Source organism: Manis javanica, chromosome 15 (genome assembly GCF_040802235.1).
Source record: "Manis javanica isolate MJ-LG chromosome 15, MJ_LKY, whole genome shotgun sequence".
Classification (NCBI taxonomy): domain Eukaryota; kingdom Metazoa; phylum Chordata; class Mammalia; order Pholidota; family Manidae; genus Manis; species Manis javanica.
The window spans coordinates 14,000,065-14,016,764 of NC_133170.1; the positions used below are offsets into that span (position 1 = coordinate 14,000,065).

At 36.0% G+C, this 16,700-nt stretch overlaps 1 protein-coding gene across 2 annotated transcripts in view; it reads left to right on the top strand.

Moving 5' to 3' along the window:
• The window catches only part of SLCO1A2 (solute carrier organic anion transporter family member 1A2), a 111,973-nt gene that overhangs the window by 6,110 nt on the left and 89,163 nt on the right, over window positions 1-16,700 (top strand). The window lies entirely within an intron of this gene.

Sequence of the window (16,700 nt, forward strand, 5' to 3'; positions counted from 1 at the left end):
GAAGATGTAACTGCTATGAATGGTTTGTTTGTTTTGTGATTAAAATCCCTCATGATCGGAGGAATCCAGGTTGGTTTCTATCTATTATACCTTTTTCCTGTTATGAAAGAAGAAGGGAAATAAAGTCAACTTTACAAAAGCTCCTTTTGTTAACGAATAGATGATACAATCTAATAGATGTTAAACTAATAGATGATATAACCTTAAGCTAATTAATTCGTAATCACCCCTGCCTAAGAACAGGGTTTGTTAGAGTGAGTCTAGTAATTGCATAAAACTTACACTTTTATTATCAGAGGTTCAATTCCTCTTCCTAACAACATGTTCCTGATTAGTATTATCTCATTAATTATTCCCACCTTACTTGCCATGGTATTCCTCACAGTAGTTGAATGAAAAGTACTAGGCTACACACGACTTTGCAAAGAACCAAACATGGTTGGCTCCATGGACTATTACAACCCACTGCTGATTATGTCAAGCTAGTCACCAAAGAACTACTATGATCACCAACATCATCAATATCTAAATTTATTATCACACCACTTCTAGCCCTTACCCTTGGTCTAACAATATGAATCCCTTTACCCATACCATATCCATGAATTAACATAAATTTAGGAGTGCTTTTTATACTAGCCATATCAAGCCTAGTTACCTACTCCATCCTATGATCTGGTTGAACCTCAAATTCAAAATAGGCATTAATTAGAGCCCTGAAAGTAGTAGCACAATTTCATATGAAGTAATTCTAGCAATTGTCCTACTGACAGTACTATTAATGAATGGATCATTTACACTCTCAAAAGTAGTTAATACCCAAGAACACCTATGACTAGTTTTTCCATCTTGAACATTAACCGTAATATGATTTATCTCAACCCTAGCAGAAACTAACAGTTCCCTTGAATTGACAGGAGAGTCTGAACTAGTCTCCGGCTTGAATGTTGAATATGCAACAGATCCATTTGCACTATTCTTCTTAGCAGAGTACACCAACATTGTTACAAATATCTTCACAACAATCCTATTCATAGGAGCATTCCACAGTCCTTACATACCAGAACTATATATAATTAACTTTATCATCAAAACCCTCTTGTTGAATGTCCTTTTTATGTATCTGAGCATCTTACCCACAATTTTGATTTGGCCAACTCATGTATCTCTTATGAAAAAATTTTCTACCACTAACACTAGCCCTCTGCATATGATGTGTATCTTTACTATGTATGTATGTATGTATGTATGTATGTTAACATACATCTGATAAACATCTGATAACAACATCTGATAAAAGAGTTGCTTTGATAGACTAAATAACAGAGGTTCAAACCCTCTTCTAGAATTATAGGAATGAGCTTATAAGAACTCGAAAATCTCTGTGCTACCATATTACACCATATTCCACAGTAAGGTCAGCTAAATAAGCCATTGGGCCAACTCTTAAAATGTTGGTTTATATCCTTCATGTACTAATCCCTTTATTTTTATCATCATCACAACAATTATTATTCTAGGAAACATAATCATAATAACAAATTCACATTGATTAATAGTCTGAATCAGCTTTGAAATAAACATATATAATAGCCCTCATTCCAATTCTAATTTAAAAATCTAGCCCACATACTACGGAAGCATCCACTAAATATTTCCTAACAGAAGCTACTGTATCAGTACTTCTCATAAGAGCTATCATTACTAGCCTATTCTTTGATCAATGAACTGGTACCTCTTTAATCCACCAGCATCCACCATCATAACCACAGCCCTCATTATAAAACTGGGGCTTCTTCCTCTCCACTTTTTAGTGCCTGAAGTTACACAAAGAATTCCACTACCTTCAGACCTAATCCTATTAGCAAGACAAAAATACTAAGCAATATCGATCCTATTTTAAATCTTATCATCTATTAAATTATACTATTAAATTAAATCTTATCTATTCACCTAAATGTATTTTTAACCATAGCCATTATATCAATTCTATTTGGAGGATAAGGGAGACAAAATCAGACCCAGCTATAAAAAATTATAGCCTCTGTATCAATCATCCATGTAGGATGAATAACAGCTATTATAATTTATAATCCAACTACGACAATCTTAAATTTACTAATCTACATTATAATGACACTTACTGCATTTATACTTCTCATTTTCAACTCATCCATCACAAAATTATCACTCTTACATATATTAAACAAAAACACTTTTAAAGGCTACATCCAACCTCACCATTGTGCTATTATCATTAGGGGTCTTCTACCACTATAAGGATTTCTACCCAAATGAACAATAATTATTCAAGAACTAACAAAAAATAACATCACTATTATACCAACACCAATGAACATTGTGGCACCACTCAACCTATACTTCTACATACAATTAACTTATTCCATAATACTAACTATATTCCAATCAATTAAAAAAAATAAAATGACAATTTGAAAATACAGAACAGATAATCTTCCTATTGCCATTAATCGTATCATCATTGATGCTTTTCACCCTAACAACAACACTATGAATCCTGAACTAGGAATTTAGGTTAATGTACACGAAGGGCCTTCAAAGCCCTAAGCAAGCATAATTTACTTAATACCTGAGAACATAAGGATTGCAAGACTTTATCCTGCCTCAAATGAATGCATATCAAACACTTTATTAAGCTATATCTTTTCTAGAGTGGTTGGATTCTACCCCACAAACTTTTAGTTAACAACTAATTACCCTAGTAAACTAGCTTCGGTCTACTTCTCCCACCACATAGCAGGAAAAGTCAGGAGAAGCCCAGAAGAATTGAAGGTGCTTCTTTGAATTTGCAATCTATGTGTTATTCACCACAGGCTTGGCAAAATAGGGCTCAACTTTTGTCTTTAGTTTTAAAGTCTAATGCTCATTTACCCAATTTGCCTGTGTTCATAAACTGCTATTTTCAACTAACCGTAGACACTGGCATATTATATCTACCAACTGGTACATTAATTGGAATAATTCCTTAATCTTTTTGATCTTTGCTGAATTTAGCCAACCTGGAGCTCTACTGGGAGATGACTAAATTTACAACGTGGTTGTGACTGCCCATGCATTTGTAATAATTTTCTTTAAAGTCATACCTGTTATAATTGGGGATTTTAGAATTGGTTAGTTAGTCCCATGAATAATTGGGGCTCCTGAAAGAGCATTTCCCTGAATAAGTAAATTTCTGACTACTTCGCCCATCATTTTCACTTCTGCCAGCATTGTCGATGATCGAAGCAGGTGCAGGACTGGTCAGACTGTGTACCTGCCCCCAGCTTACAGTTTAGCCCATGTAGGAGCATCCGTTTTTTTGCTGGGAAGTTGTTCCATCTGGGGAGGTGTCCCTGCCAACTATGTGAGACCTCGACCCAAGAGAGGGTTCTTGACTCTGGTGGAGAAAAAATTCCTGTGCAGGCCAAACACATGCAAGAAAGAATTCAAGAGCAGGTGGAGCAGATGCAAGCAAGCAGGAGTTTATTAAGGCAAAAGTACACGTTCAAGGAGGGAGTGCAGGCGTGCTCAAGAGGCGAGCAGCACAGTGATGTTCATGTGGGGCAATAAGAGTTGGGGTTTATGCGTGGGATGGCATAGTCATTGGGATAGGTGGGATTTTCTCCAAATAGGGAGAGTTAGGGGTACGCCATCTTTTTGTCCTAATATGGTCAGCTTTGGACCTTTCACGGCACCGAGGGGTGTGATTTTTAATATGTTAAAGAGTGTATAATGAACTTTGGGGTAATCGTGGGTTACCTTTGTTCCCCAACTAGAATCTAGTTGTTTTGCTTTTGCTTAACCTGTTTTACTAGCTGGTCACATGAACTGGCCTCAAGCTACTAATATCGGTGGTTTCTTGACTCATCCAGGGCCAGTCTCTACTAAACTACACTGCCTATGTCAAATTGATCTACGTTTTCCCTCTCCTTGCAGGTGTGTCCCCAATTCTAGGTGTTATCAACTATCACCACAATCATTACCATAAGACCCCAGACATGTCTCCATATTGTGCACAATTATTCATTTGCTCAGTCCTACTCATAGCTGTTTACTATTATCATCATTCTCAGTTTTAGCATTGGAATGACTATGCTATATTCTAAACAGTGAATATACATAATATAACATGAATATAACTCTATTCTATTATGATACTGTTAAGAGATCATTACTTAAATACCATATTCTTTGACTTTATAGGAGGAGGCGCTCCTATTTTATATCAATATTTATTTTGATTTTTTTGGTTCTCCTGAAGTTTATACTCTTATGTTAACAGGATTTGGAATAATTTCACACATTGTTACATATTATTCAGGGAAAAAGTAATGCTTAGGATATATAGGAATAGTTTGAGCCATAATATCTATCAGTTTCTTAGGCTTTATCATATGAGTTCACCATATGTTCCCAGTATGAATATTGACACACAAGCATACTTCACATCTGCTACTATAATTATTGCCATCCCTACAGAAGTAAAAATACTTAGGTGACTAGCAACTCTCCATGGAGGAAACACTAAATGATCACCATCCATATTATTAGCCCTGGGCTTTATCCTCCTATTTACAGTAGGACACCTAACAGGAACCATCCTAGCTAATACATCCCTAGATGTTGCCCTCCATGACACATATGTAGTAGCACACTTTCATTATGCCTTATCAATTGGTGCAGTGTTTGCCATCAGAGGAGGATTTTTCCACTGATCCCATTATTTTCAGGTTATACACTAAACTCTTCTTGGGCAAAAATTCACTCACATTTGTTGGAATTAACATATCTTTCTTCCCACAGCACTTCCTTGGCCTTTCAGGGTCACCACAACATTACTCCAACTACCTAGAGGCATATACAACATGAATCACCATCTCATCCATAGACTCACTTGTTTCATTAACAGCAGTAATATTAACAATTTTTGTAACATGAGAAGCCTTGCATCTAAATGAGAAGTGATAATAGTAGAACACTAATCTTGAACGTCTACATGGATGTCTTCACCACATCACATATTTGAAGAAATTACTTTCACAAACTTAAAAGAAGAAAAGAATTGAACTTCCTAAAACTGGTTTCAAGCCAACATCATAACCATTTTGTCTTTCTCAATATAAAAGAGATATAGGTAAAAATAAATAATTTTATCAAAGTTCAATTGTAAGTTCAGTTTGTTCAATAAGTTTATATCTCCATGGAATATCCATTCCGACTAGGCTTTCAAAATACACCATTCCCTATTAAAGAAGAACTTCTACATTCCCATGATCATATACTAATAATTGTTTCCTAATTAGATTACTAGTTCTTTACATTATTTCATTAATATTAGCAGCCAAGCTAACTCACATAAGCACTATAGTTGTGTAAGTAGTAGACAGAAGTCTGAACCTTCCTACCATCCATCATCTCGATCCTAATAGCCCTCCTATCACTATGAATTCATTGTATGATAGATTAAATCAATAACCCTTCCTTGACAGTGAAAACCATAGGTCACCAGTGATACTGAAGCTATATATGAATATAGTGACTATGAAGACTTAAGCTTTGACTCCTATGTAATTCCTCATAGGACCTAAAACCAGGGGGAATTCTGACCACTAGAAATTGACAACAGGGTAGTTTTGCATATAGAGATAAAAGTCCAAATGTTAATCCCATCAGAAGACATCTTACATTCATGAGCTGTTCTTTCCTTAGGTCTAAAGACAGATGCTATTCTCAAGCAACAACATCAAACAGCCCTGATATCTATACAACCAGGCTTATGCTACAGCTAATGTTCAGAAGTCTGCAAGTCAAACCACAGTTTCAAACCAATTGTCCTTGAATTAATTCCACTAAAATATTTCAAAAAATGATCTGCATCTATACTCTAAGAAGCTAATAGCATTAAACTTTCCAGTTAAAGATTAAGAGTTTAAACCTCTCCTTAAAGACATGCCACAACTGGATCCATCAACATGGTTTTATTACTATCATCTCAACGGTTATAACACTTTATTATGTTTCAACTAAACATTTCAAAACACCTCTACTCCTCAATCCCAGATATTATCACTATTCATTATTTATCACTATTCACTACAGTGATAATAATGATTCTAAATACCTCCTTCATGCTAGTGAGTATATCTATTGTCTTGCTAGTATTTACAGCCTACTAGTATTGCAAGGCTACACTAGTATTTTCATTACTAGTCATAGTGTCTAATACTTATGGTACCAATTGCATACAAAACCTTAACCTTCCCCAGTGCTAAAAATCATCATTCCAACAATCACAGTGGAACCATTGATTGACATAGCTTTCAAAAAATACTATAATTGAGTTAATACTATAGCTTATAGCCTATTAACTTATTCCTTCTGAATCAACTTAATGACAACAGCCATAATTTCTCTCTAATTTATTTCTCTGATTCCTTGTCAGCACCCTTACTGGCACTGAAAACATGGCTTCTTCCACTAATATTAAGAATTAATGTTACTTCCACTAATATTAATTCTACCTCTCCAAAGAATTCCCAACCTGAAAAAACCTATATATGCCAACATAGGTTATACTACAAATATTATTAGTCATAGTTTTTGCCGCTACAGAACAAATTTTACCTTATGTTTTATTTGAAGCAACATTAGTCCCAACCCTAATTGTTATTACTGGGTGAGGAAACCAGACAGAACAATTAAATACAGGACTTCACTTCCTATTTTATACCTTCCTCATTGCCTTAATCTTTATGCAAAATCTTATGAGCTCATTAAATTTCCTAATAATCCAATACTGAATCCAAACAGTAACCAATTCTTGATCTAATATTTTCCTATGACTTAGCATGCATGATGGCATTCATAGTTAAAATACCTCAGTATGGCCTGTACCTCTGGTTACCGAAAGCACATATAGAGCCCTCATTGCTGGCTCCATATTACTTGCAGCTGTTTTACTAAAACTAGGTGGCTACAGAATATCATGAATTACCATACTAAATCCACTTATGAATTACGTAGCATACCCCTCTGCTATGCCTTTCTCTCTGCTCCTTCCCCTTCTTTTCCGTGTAGCTCAATAGCTCACCCTTCCTTTTCCCTCACCATTTTTCTTGTCTCCAGGCACCTATCCCATTCTCCTAGGGCTTTGTTCTTACAGCCATTAACTCACTTCCACTAGGGTGCTGGTTGATAATAATAAGGATATCCCTGCCAAGAGGGACTTGTTTTTTACTAAGGGACTCTTGAACTAAAAATGCCTTAAAAATAAAAAAGAATGAATTTTAAATGATAGAACATTATGAGGGTTACTTCTAGACAAAGATTCTGCTTAAGACTTGTTGCTTTTTTAGATAATTCATATTTCTGCAAATGGAGGCATGTATTCAATAAAAGGAAGTGAATTATCAGACCAGAGTACAGGTTTATCACAGTTAAATGTGATATGGGACACAGTTATATGTGTGTGGCCACAGCCTCTGTAACCTTATACTAATTATTTCAGCATTTCAGTTAAACAGCCCCATAATCACATGTCTATATAGGATAATCAGGATGTTATGCCTATGAAGATGAAAAATAAATTTTTAAATTTAAGCCTATAAGTTTTGATAAAATTGTTTTCCTTTTTATAATGCCTACCCATGATTTCAATTTTAAAAGTATTGAATTTATTAATGTGTAGTTTGTTATTTATGTGGTAACATTGCTGGCTACTTAAATTCCATCCTTTTAGAATTACAGTCACTCCTCTATTTGACTTACATGTAAATTCTACCAGATGTGCTGTTTCCATATTGTCTGCTATTTCCTTTTTAAGATTTATGTGCTACTAGTTACTGTTCATACACTTCATTTTAAATAGCAAAAGAAAAGTTCCCACAAGGAAGGGGTGGATTTTCAGAAACTGCATCTTGAATGGCTCTGTCAAAATTTTGGAATTCTAGATGTAGTTGTGCAAGACGAGTGCCTTTGTGTCCTTGGTTATTAGAGCAGGAAAGATTTCTAGTGATGCAAATCCTGGGTAGGATTTGGGGAGATTATTTTCATTATTCTATCTCCCTTTTGTTTCTTTAAACCTTTTCCACATTGTTTAGAGTCCACTTTTCTTATCTACCTTTATCTTTTTTTCACCTTCTCTTTCTCTCTTTAAATCTTTTTGTTTGCTATTAATAACAAAGGTACCCACTGTAATACCATATCATTCCTTTGTGTTCAGCTACCGTGGCTGTAACAGCTACCACAGATTTATTCCTATTCTTTAATAAAACCCTACAATTATTAACCCTGTCTTACAAAGGGAGTGTAAGATGCCACATCCTATCAATTTTAGCTCACTGTACTGAATCATAACTTTCATTAAATGAAATAACTTTAATTTGTTTGTTCACTATTCATAGAATACATTTATTCAACCAGGATACATTGAGTGCCTGTTATGTGCAAGTAACGGGCTTAAATATCGTGGGGATTATAGAGATGACTCACGCATCCTTGATCTCAAGTAGTTTACAAGCAGGATGAGGAAATAACACCCATCCATGCAAAACCAAAAGACAAGGTAGAAACCATGAACTTTAAGGTATTCTTGAAACCCCAACCACTGAGACAGTATCAAGTACAAAAGTGAGTTCAATAAACATGCACTGAATGACATGGAAAATGTTTTCATAAACTGGTATCAGAGGAGTAATACAGACAAAAGTCCTCGTAAATTCAGAGGAGAGCTGAAAGAAACAGGGGAGGATCCTTGGAGGATGTGGCACTTAAGCAGAGCCTGGGTGTAGACTCCCAGAGGGTGAGGGCAGAATGCTGCCAGGTAAGCAAATTGTCTGACCAAGGGTATGGAGGTGGGTGAGCAAGAGGTCTGGAGTGGGTGGAAGGGTAATACATAAGCCAAGCAGGAGTAATGCAGACGACAATGCAGGCTGAAGTCCCACTGGAAGGACCTGATGGACTTGCCATAGGATGTGGGCCCATTCACTGAGCAGTTTCCATTTAACCATAAAAGAAAATTTTTAGTTGTATACAGAACAACGAAATAGAAGTCTCAGTAGAAAACTCAGATATCTCAGTTGGATTTGGGGTGAAATAAGGATAAGCTACTAGCAATCTTTCAGTATTAGAAATATATAAGTGTATTAGACTTTTTAAAAGTTTTGATTGAAACCTTAAAAAGAAACAAAATAAGACAGGGCAAAACTGTCCCTTACTAGGGAGGATCAAGACTGTTATTCTCAACATCAAACAAGCTCTTATAACTTGAACAAATATTTTTGTACCATTGTTCTTTTGTCTGACCTGTTTGTCTAGTTGTGAGACCACCCAGTTGGCAGTGACTTACAGAAAATAAACCATGGGTTACAGTGAAAGTAGGATAAAATATTTTTGTTTGAACATGACGTACAGAAATTTTCTTTGGAGTCTGATAAATGAGGGTTTCAGTCTTGGAACGCCCTTATTAATGTGTGATCTTGGACAAGTCAGTGCATTTTCTTTTAAAGATATAATCCCTTTATTTTGAAAGATGTGGTTGTTTTGGTAAAGCAAAGAAATGCCTGACATCCTTAACTATTGTTACAGGATGAAATTTCCATGTAAGCTCTTATTTAACTGCCTAGTCACTGTTGGTAAATGCCGCATAACAAATACCTGCCTTGTCGGCTTCTGTGATGAATAAGAATAATATATATATGAAGTGCATGTAAATGGTACTTAGAAAATCGTGGCATTTTTCTCCTAATTCTGTCCTGATTTCTTATTTTCCTCAAAGTATTTATGATTAAATTTATCTAGTTGTGAAAGGAAGATGAGATTTTACAAGCCCCTTAAGTTGTGGGAAGTGGTATAACATAGTGGCAAAGAGCACAGCTTTGGTCTCCACCACCACCCCAAAACCAGAATGCAAATTCCATGAGAATGGGGGATTTTGTCTGTCTCATTCACTGAGGCCTCCCAAGTACTTTGAAGAGTGTCTGTCCTGTAGTAGGTGCTCAGCGTGTGGAATGATGAATATTTGGGTTAATATCTTGACTCCACCGTAGCACTTGGTTTGTACATGGTACAAACTAAGGCAGAAGAAGGCAAAGTGATTTGCCCAAGGCCAAACAGCCTCTGAAGTGATTTGCCCAAGGCCAAACAGCCTCTGAAGTGATTTGCCCAAGGTCAAACAGCCTCAGTTTCTTCATCTCTAAAGTAGGGGTAACAGTAGTATTGTCTATTGAGATATAATGACATATAACATTATACTATTTTCAGCTGTACAGTATAATGATTCAGTATATGTATGTACTGATAAAGGATCACTGTGACATTGTCTAGTTGATATCCATCACCACACGGTCACAAAATTATTTTTCCTGTCATGAGAACTTTTAACATATACTCTCTAAGCAACTTTCAAATATACAATACAGTCCTATTAACTATAGTCACATACAGTACTTTATGTCCCCAGAACTTATTTATAACTGGAAATAACAGTATTTATTTTACAGGGTCTTATAAGGATTACATGAGATAATACAGGTGAATGAGTTTAAAACAGCATCTGGCAGTGCAATCAATGTAGCTCTAAATGGGGAGGCAATGGGTGCTTAGCAATGAATGCGTCCCAATTAAATCCTATCAAGTATATGCTGAGATGGATCAACAGGGACATTCAAATGTAGGGTAGAGTATCTGTCACTGTAAACATATTAAATGCTCCTCAAGCACCTTCCTTAACTCCGCAGTGGGCAGGTACCTCCCCCCTTACAAAGTGTGGCCCAGTGCCATCTGCTGTGGGCAGTGGCCCTTGTGGGTGTTTTCTGGGGAGAAAGAAGAAGCTCCCTCTACAAGGGGAAAGGGAAGGAATCAGCATTAATTGCAGCACAGTATTTGTAGCCAAAATCCTAGCTATTTTCATCCCCAACACAGGTGCTTTTCTACTTCACTGCCAATCTCTGAGTTTTTTAAAATTATTCTTTCCATGTCATATATGAGGAAACAGAGGTTCCGAGTAACTTGATCATGGTCACCCAACTCTACGTGACTCCAGGCTGTCAGCCTCCCCGTCATGTGGTGCTAATGAGATCTGTGCTCATCAGCTCTCCCCTGGTCCCTCTGAGAGGACTTGCTATGGAACAAATGTAAATCTCCCATCTTTTGCTGCATGAAGACCAGCAGTAAAATGGTGTCACCGTCCTTTGAGAAAGAAAAGGGTTTCCTACCTCCTGTGCTGGGAGGAATGTATATTTCTTATCTTTTCTAAGACATACAAAATATTTTGGATAAATAATGATACATCAAATTCAAACCTCCAGCCCATACTGTAGTTTATTTTTTCACCTCAAATGCATTTCTGCCATCATGAAGAAATAGCAGGTTTGAAATAATAAGGGATGCTGTTGACTACTTCTATTCAACTAAGAAGAGGTGAAGAATTTGACTGCAATTTTTAAAGAATTTGCTATCACTTACCAGCATTGGTCTGTTTCCCACCATTAGTAGATGCCCAAAGGGTCTTGGAAGCACTGTGGAATATTCCACAGGACCTTGTTATCCAGTGATTTCCTTGGCAGCCGAAAAAAAATGATGCAGCATTATAAAGGCTTCCTTCCTAGGTATAATGAGAAGCCCATTTAAATCATTGCCAGATAAGCAGTAGCATTTTGCAGATGTCCAAGAGCGTATATTGACATTTCCCCAAAACTGTGCTGTGGCCTTTCATCAATGGAATTGCCTATTTAAATTCTAACATTCAACTAAAAAATAATACCCGGTCCTACCCCACTCCCCAAAAAGCTCGTGATCCCCCTTGTAATCTGCTATGCTTGTATTTGTTTGCTTATTATCACCTGGTCTTCTTACAGAATCCTAACAGTAGGTGTTCACATAGTGGAGCACAGCAGCCCAAATGCAGAAAAGATCTCTGAATCCTCAGAGGAAAAATATTAGCTGCCATATGAATAAGTGCCACAGTATAATTTAATTTAAAAAAGTTATTGAGAGTTGTCCAAATTCCAGAGATATAAAGTGTAGATTAATATAAAGATAGAAATCCAGAGATAAATTACAAGCCAAATGCTATAGTTATTTTACAATCACATGTTGTCTCATAGGATAATATTTGGCTGTTTTAGCTCCTGTTTAGCTTCTAAATAAATTAACATTCTTAACACAAAACTTGACCATTTCTCTCCGATTGACGGCAGCTCTCAAGATTGATTATCAAGGACAGTTTGAGTGTCATAGATGGATTTCTAAGTTGCTTTGTGTCTTTATTTTTTCTGTTGGAAATGCCATAAGACTAAGACTCACTATGTTCTTTGATATCTCTTATTGCACTACCAATAAATGTTTCAAAGCAAAGACATTTCAGCCAGTATATTTTCCAAATAATATAGGTCACAGAGCAGCATGGAGAGGAAGGAACAATGTATACTACTATGTTTTCATAAAAGTGATCAAAAAGTAAATAATTTTCAAAGTTGAATAGGCAAAGATTTGGATTTTGTGAAATTTGTTAATGAATTCAATGTATAGTCGAATCAATAATAAGGTAAATGGAAGTAGGCTAGCATATTTTATCACATTTCAAATGAAAGAGAATTTATCTTACAAAAAGTGAGAAACATGACCAATTGCTCCTGTCTCACTCCACCAGAAAACACATTTTGTATGGACTTTACTTACCGCATTTATGGAAATTTAGGATTGCTATTTCAATAATTATTTTATAAAACTTAAATATTTGTATAATATTATGTTTAGTTTACTGAGAGATGGAATTCATTTCTTAAAGCATTTACTAACTCAAAGGCAGAAAAACCATGATTAATATGCTCTGGTATAATGAGGATTCATTCCATAGCAATTTATCATTTATCCTTAGTTACATGACAAAACATCCCTAAGATAAAATTTTAGGTGCTTGCTTCTTCTGAAGTCTATATATGTTTAGGTAGCTCAATTACTTAATCCATTGTTGACCATAAGATGCTGGTGGTAAATGTCAAGTTGTTTTCAAAAGATGGTAAGAACAATACCAAGGAGAAAAGATGGAAACTGCTTAAGTAGCCTAACTTTTCCAGAATGTGTATATAGGCTTAAGCTCCTTGATCGTGAACTAGGAAACTTGTGGAATGGAGAAGAAAGTCCTAGTCTCTGCCCTTAGGAACCTAACAATGGTGAGGAGAAGTATGTCCATCACACTAACAGTATGACAATAACCTGGTAACATAATATATCAAGCAAATAAAATCATGGTAATAGTCTAATTATGTATTTCTTCTGAACCTATAAAATATCCTTAAAGTGTGATGAAGGTGGAGAAGTCATACTCAGTAAGGCAATGATGAACAATTCTGGATTTTCTCACTGAAAGATTTCAAAAGGCTGCACTGGGGACAGTTGTTTAATATACAGAGAACGGAGGACACAGACAGACAGAGACAGAGACTGGCAAAGAAGAGAAAATGCAGTGATGTCACTTAAACCGAGACAATTAAAACAATCAAAGTGTTTGGCAAAACATAAGTATATACAGGTGAAAGGCTGTGAACTAAAGCTGGACAAGAAGATTGGGACTGATTACAGAGGGACCTGAATGTCAGGCTAAAGAATTTGATGTTTTTTTTCGTGTGTAATAGCAAGTCCTTTAAAAAAATTCAGCAAAGAAGACCAATGTAGTAAGAAATGTGCATTTGGAAACTTCCAGTATTGGTATAGGGAATGTTTCTCAACCTCTTGTATTTTCTGCCCTCTGCTATATTAAATTTAGTGGCATCATAGGGAAAATAGATTTGTTTGGTAGGATGAAACTTTGCCTTTGGTTATTGTATTAATGTAGGTTGTAGATAAAAGTTACAAAAGTTTATCTCTTGGTCACACTCCATGTTCAAGACAGATTGATAAGAATGAAGTCACTGAGGGACCCCACCTGACGGAGGCCTCCCCACGAGGAACTGCTGCAGCAAAGAGAAAGATTGAAAGATTCCAACATAGGCTGTGGAGTTTTTTACCTGCTGTGCCAGCCTGGAAGTGACCCTCATCATTTCTGCTAATATCTCCCTTGTCAGAATTACCACATGGCCCCACTTGGATGAAAGGGGCTGAGAACTATAATCTCTTGTATGCTCAGGAAGGAGGCGATACTGATGAGCACTAAGACGTCTGCTTCAAATGCACTGAGTGTGAGATGAATTTTTCCATAGCTTTGGGTAATGTGTGTGTGTGAAAGGGAGAATAATGGATGGAAAAGAATGTTGTCTCCTGCTTTGTAAGAAAAGCTGACTTTGTGCTCAGCCAGAGGAGCTTTGGACTCATAGCCTTTTCTACTTTTAACCAAAAGGCATTCTTTAACCTTTGTGGAAGATTGCTAGGTAATGATTTTCAGGCTCTAAAGAAGTAAGAGGCTCATTGTAAAATGTTCTCTCATAATGCTCAAGCAGATTTCCAGAATGTGTGGCATTAGTAAATGTATTACTAAACAAATTCTTTGTTCTGACTCTGTATTGCAGTATGGAAGATAGAGGAGGAATCATCTGTGTTTCTAATTGTTCAATAAAATATAATTTGTAGCATGTATATTGGTATTTGGGAGCTTCACTCACTTTAGGTTACTCAAGGGGATCTGTGGTTTCATGTACACCTGGCACAATGAGAAAGGTTGGGGGGAACTGAGCCCCCAAAACTTAATGCTGACATCTCCAATTATACCAGCCAAGCTACCCTTGTATTATTGTCACAAGGTAATTAGGAGAAACCAGGGAAAGTATTTGGTAAGTTCCACGGCAGTAAGGCATTCCCAACTTTTATGTATATATATCCTTACCTAGCCTGCAAGTATCGACTAAGAAAATAATACTGAATTTGTTCAAATGTTTCACTTTGATAATAAATTTAATGAATATACTTGAGAATAACACTTTCTATTAATGTCATTGTGTCAATACAATAACCTCTTTTCTTCTCTAAAACCTCCCAGTTGGAATGAGTTACATAGTGACCCCAGCTACATTCTACTTAGGGCCAGAGATTGTTAAGTGATTGTACATAATTCTTCTTGTCTTATTCCTGGTAATTGTGTGCTATTATGTAAAATGTCCTTGAATGTCATATGTACTCATTAAAATGTTGCTAACTCTTGGAAAATAGACTGGAGAGTTGATAGAGATGTGATATGCAATGAAATTTTATTTAAAATAGACAACTGTAGTACAATTTTCAAATAAGGACGTTTAAATGATTGTAATTTAATTTAAAACTTACTCAATTGAAAGAGTTGGGCTCAAATCCGCTTTGAAAGAAGTGCCAATAGTTGAACATCACAAATAGGAACTTATACACACATTTATTTCAGTACGTAATTCATGACATGTATATCATTTCTTGTCTCTGTACACTCACACAAAATAACAACCCTATTACTTGGCAACCTAAAGCACATGTCGCAAGGGAAAGTTTTGATGTGTCAATCAAGTCAATGAGCCAGATTCTCACTAAGACTGAGATGCTTTTTTTTTCATATAAGTTGAGCGCCTTTAGAAAGGAAGAAATACAGTGTAAGCAGTTTATATGACTTAATGCTACCTCCAAAGATGCCTACCTCACAGTCAGGGAAAAGCAGATGGCCTGTGAGAATTGGACTTAAAGTGACATGTTACAGTTTAGGTCCAATACTACAGCTTCCTTTAAAAAAACGGCATCACACAGGTAACCTCTATCACAAATGTCCAATTCGTTTAACAAAGAAAATAAGCTGACTGACACTACCTAGTTTCCAGAAGTTGGTAGTCTTTTAATTGAAGACATGATTAGCAGGAACACAAGTTGCTTTGGTAATATCTGCATAAGGACATGGTGAGGCTCATGAAAGCCACTTAGGCAGAATAAAGGGCATATGCATTTAATAAAAGGTTGCCAATGATACACACAATGAAACTTTCATGGACCGAAATTGCTTTTATGTTTTCAGATAACCTCTTAACTAGAAGCAAGTATGATGCGGAGCATAATTAAAAAAATATTTTGTCTGAATCAGAAGCAGGATTTAATTTAATTTTTTAAACAGCATTTTACCTCATTTCAGGAAATTTAATGCAAAAAGGGATGGTTTAACAAGGGTACTTTTATTTGCTGGTTTTCTAACATTCAGAATCCTAACTTCACTATTAGCTCTTTATAATTTACTAGTTTCTAACTGCATTTTCCCCTTCATTCTCAAACTCAGATCATAAAGATATAAGCAAAAGAAGTGACTTACTAACAGTTACCAAAGGAAAAGGGACTGGGGAGGATGGGTGGGAAGGGAGGGATAAGGGGAAAAAGGGGCATTACGATTAGCACATATAATGTAGGGGCAGGGTACGGGGAAGACAGTAGGGCACAAAGAAGACTAGTAGTGACTCTATAGCATCTTACTACACTGATGGACAGTGACTGTAATGGGATATGCGGTGGGGACTTGATAATGGGGGGAATCTAGTAACCACAATGTTGCTCATGTAATTGTATATTAATGATACCAAAATAAAAAAATATTTTTTAAATAAAAACCTCTAGCAAGGACATTTTACTTTCAAAGACAGTGCCTTTTTCTTATGGGACCTCAATTAGTAATAAATTTAAAACAATTATTAGCATGACAATTTGTAAGGTGGCAAACACTGGACACAGAACTCCTATATTCAGGC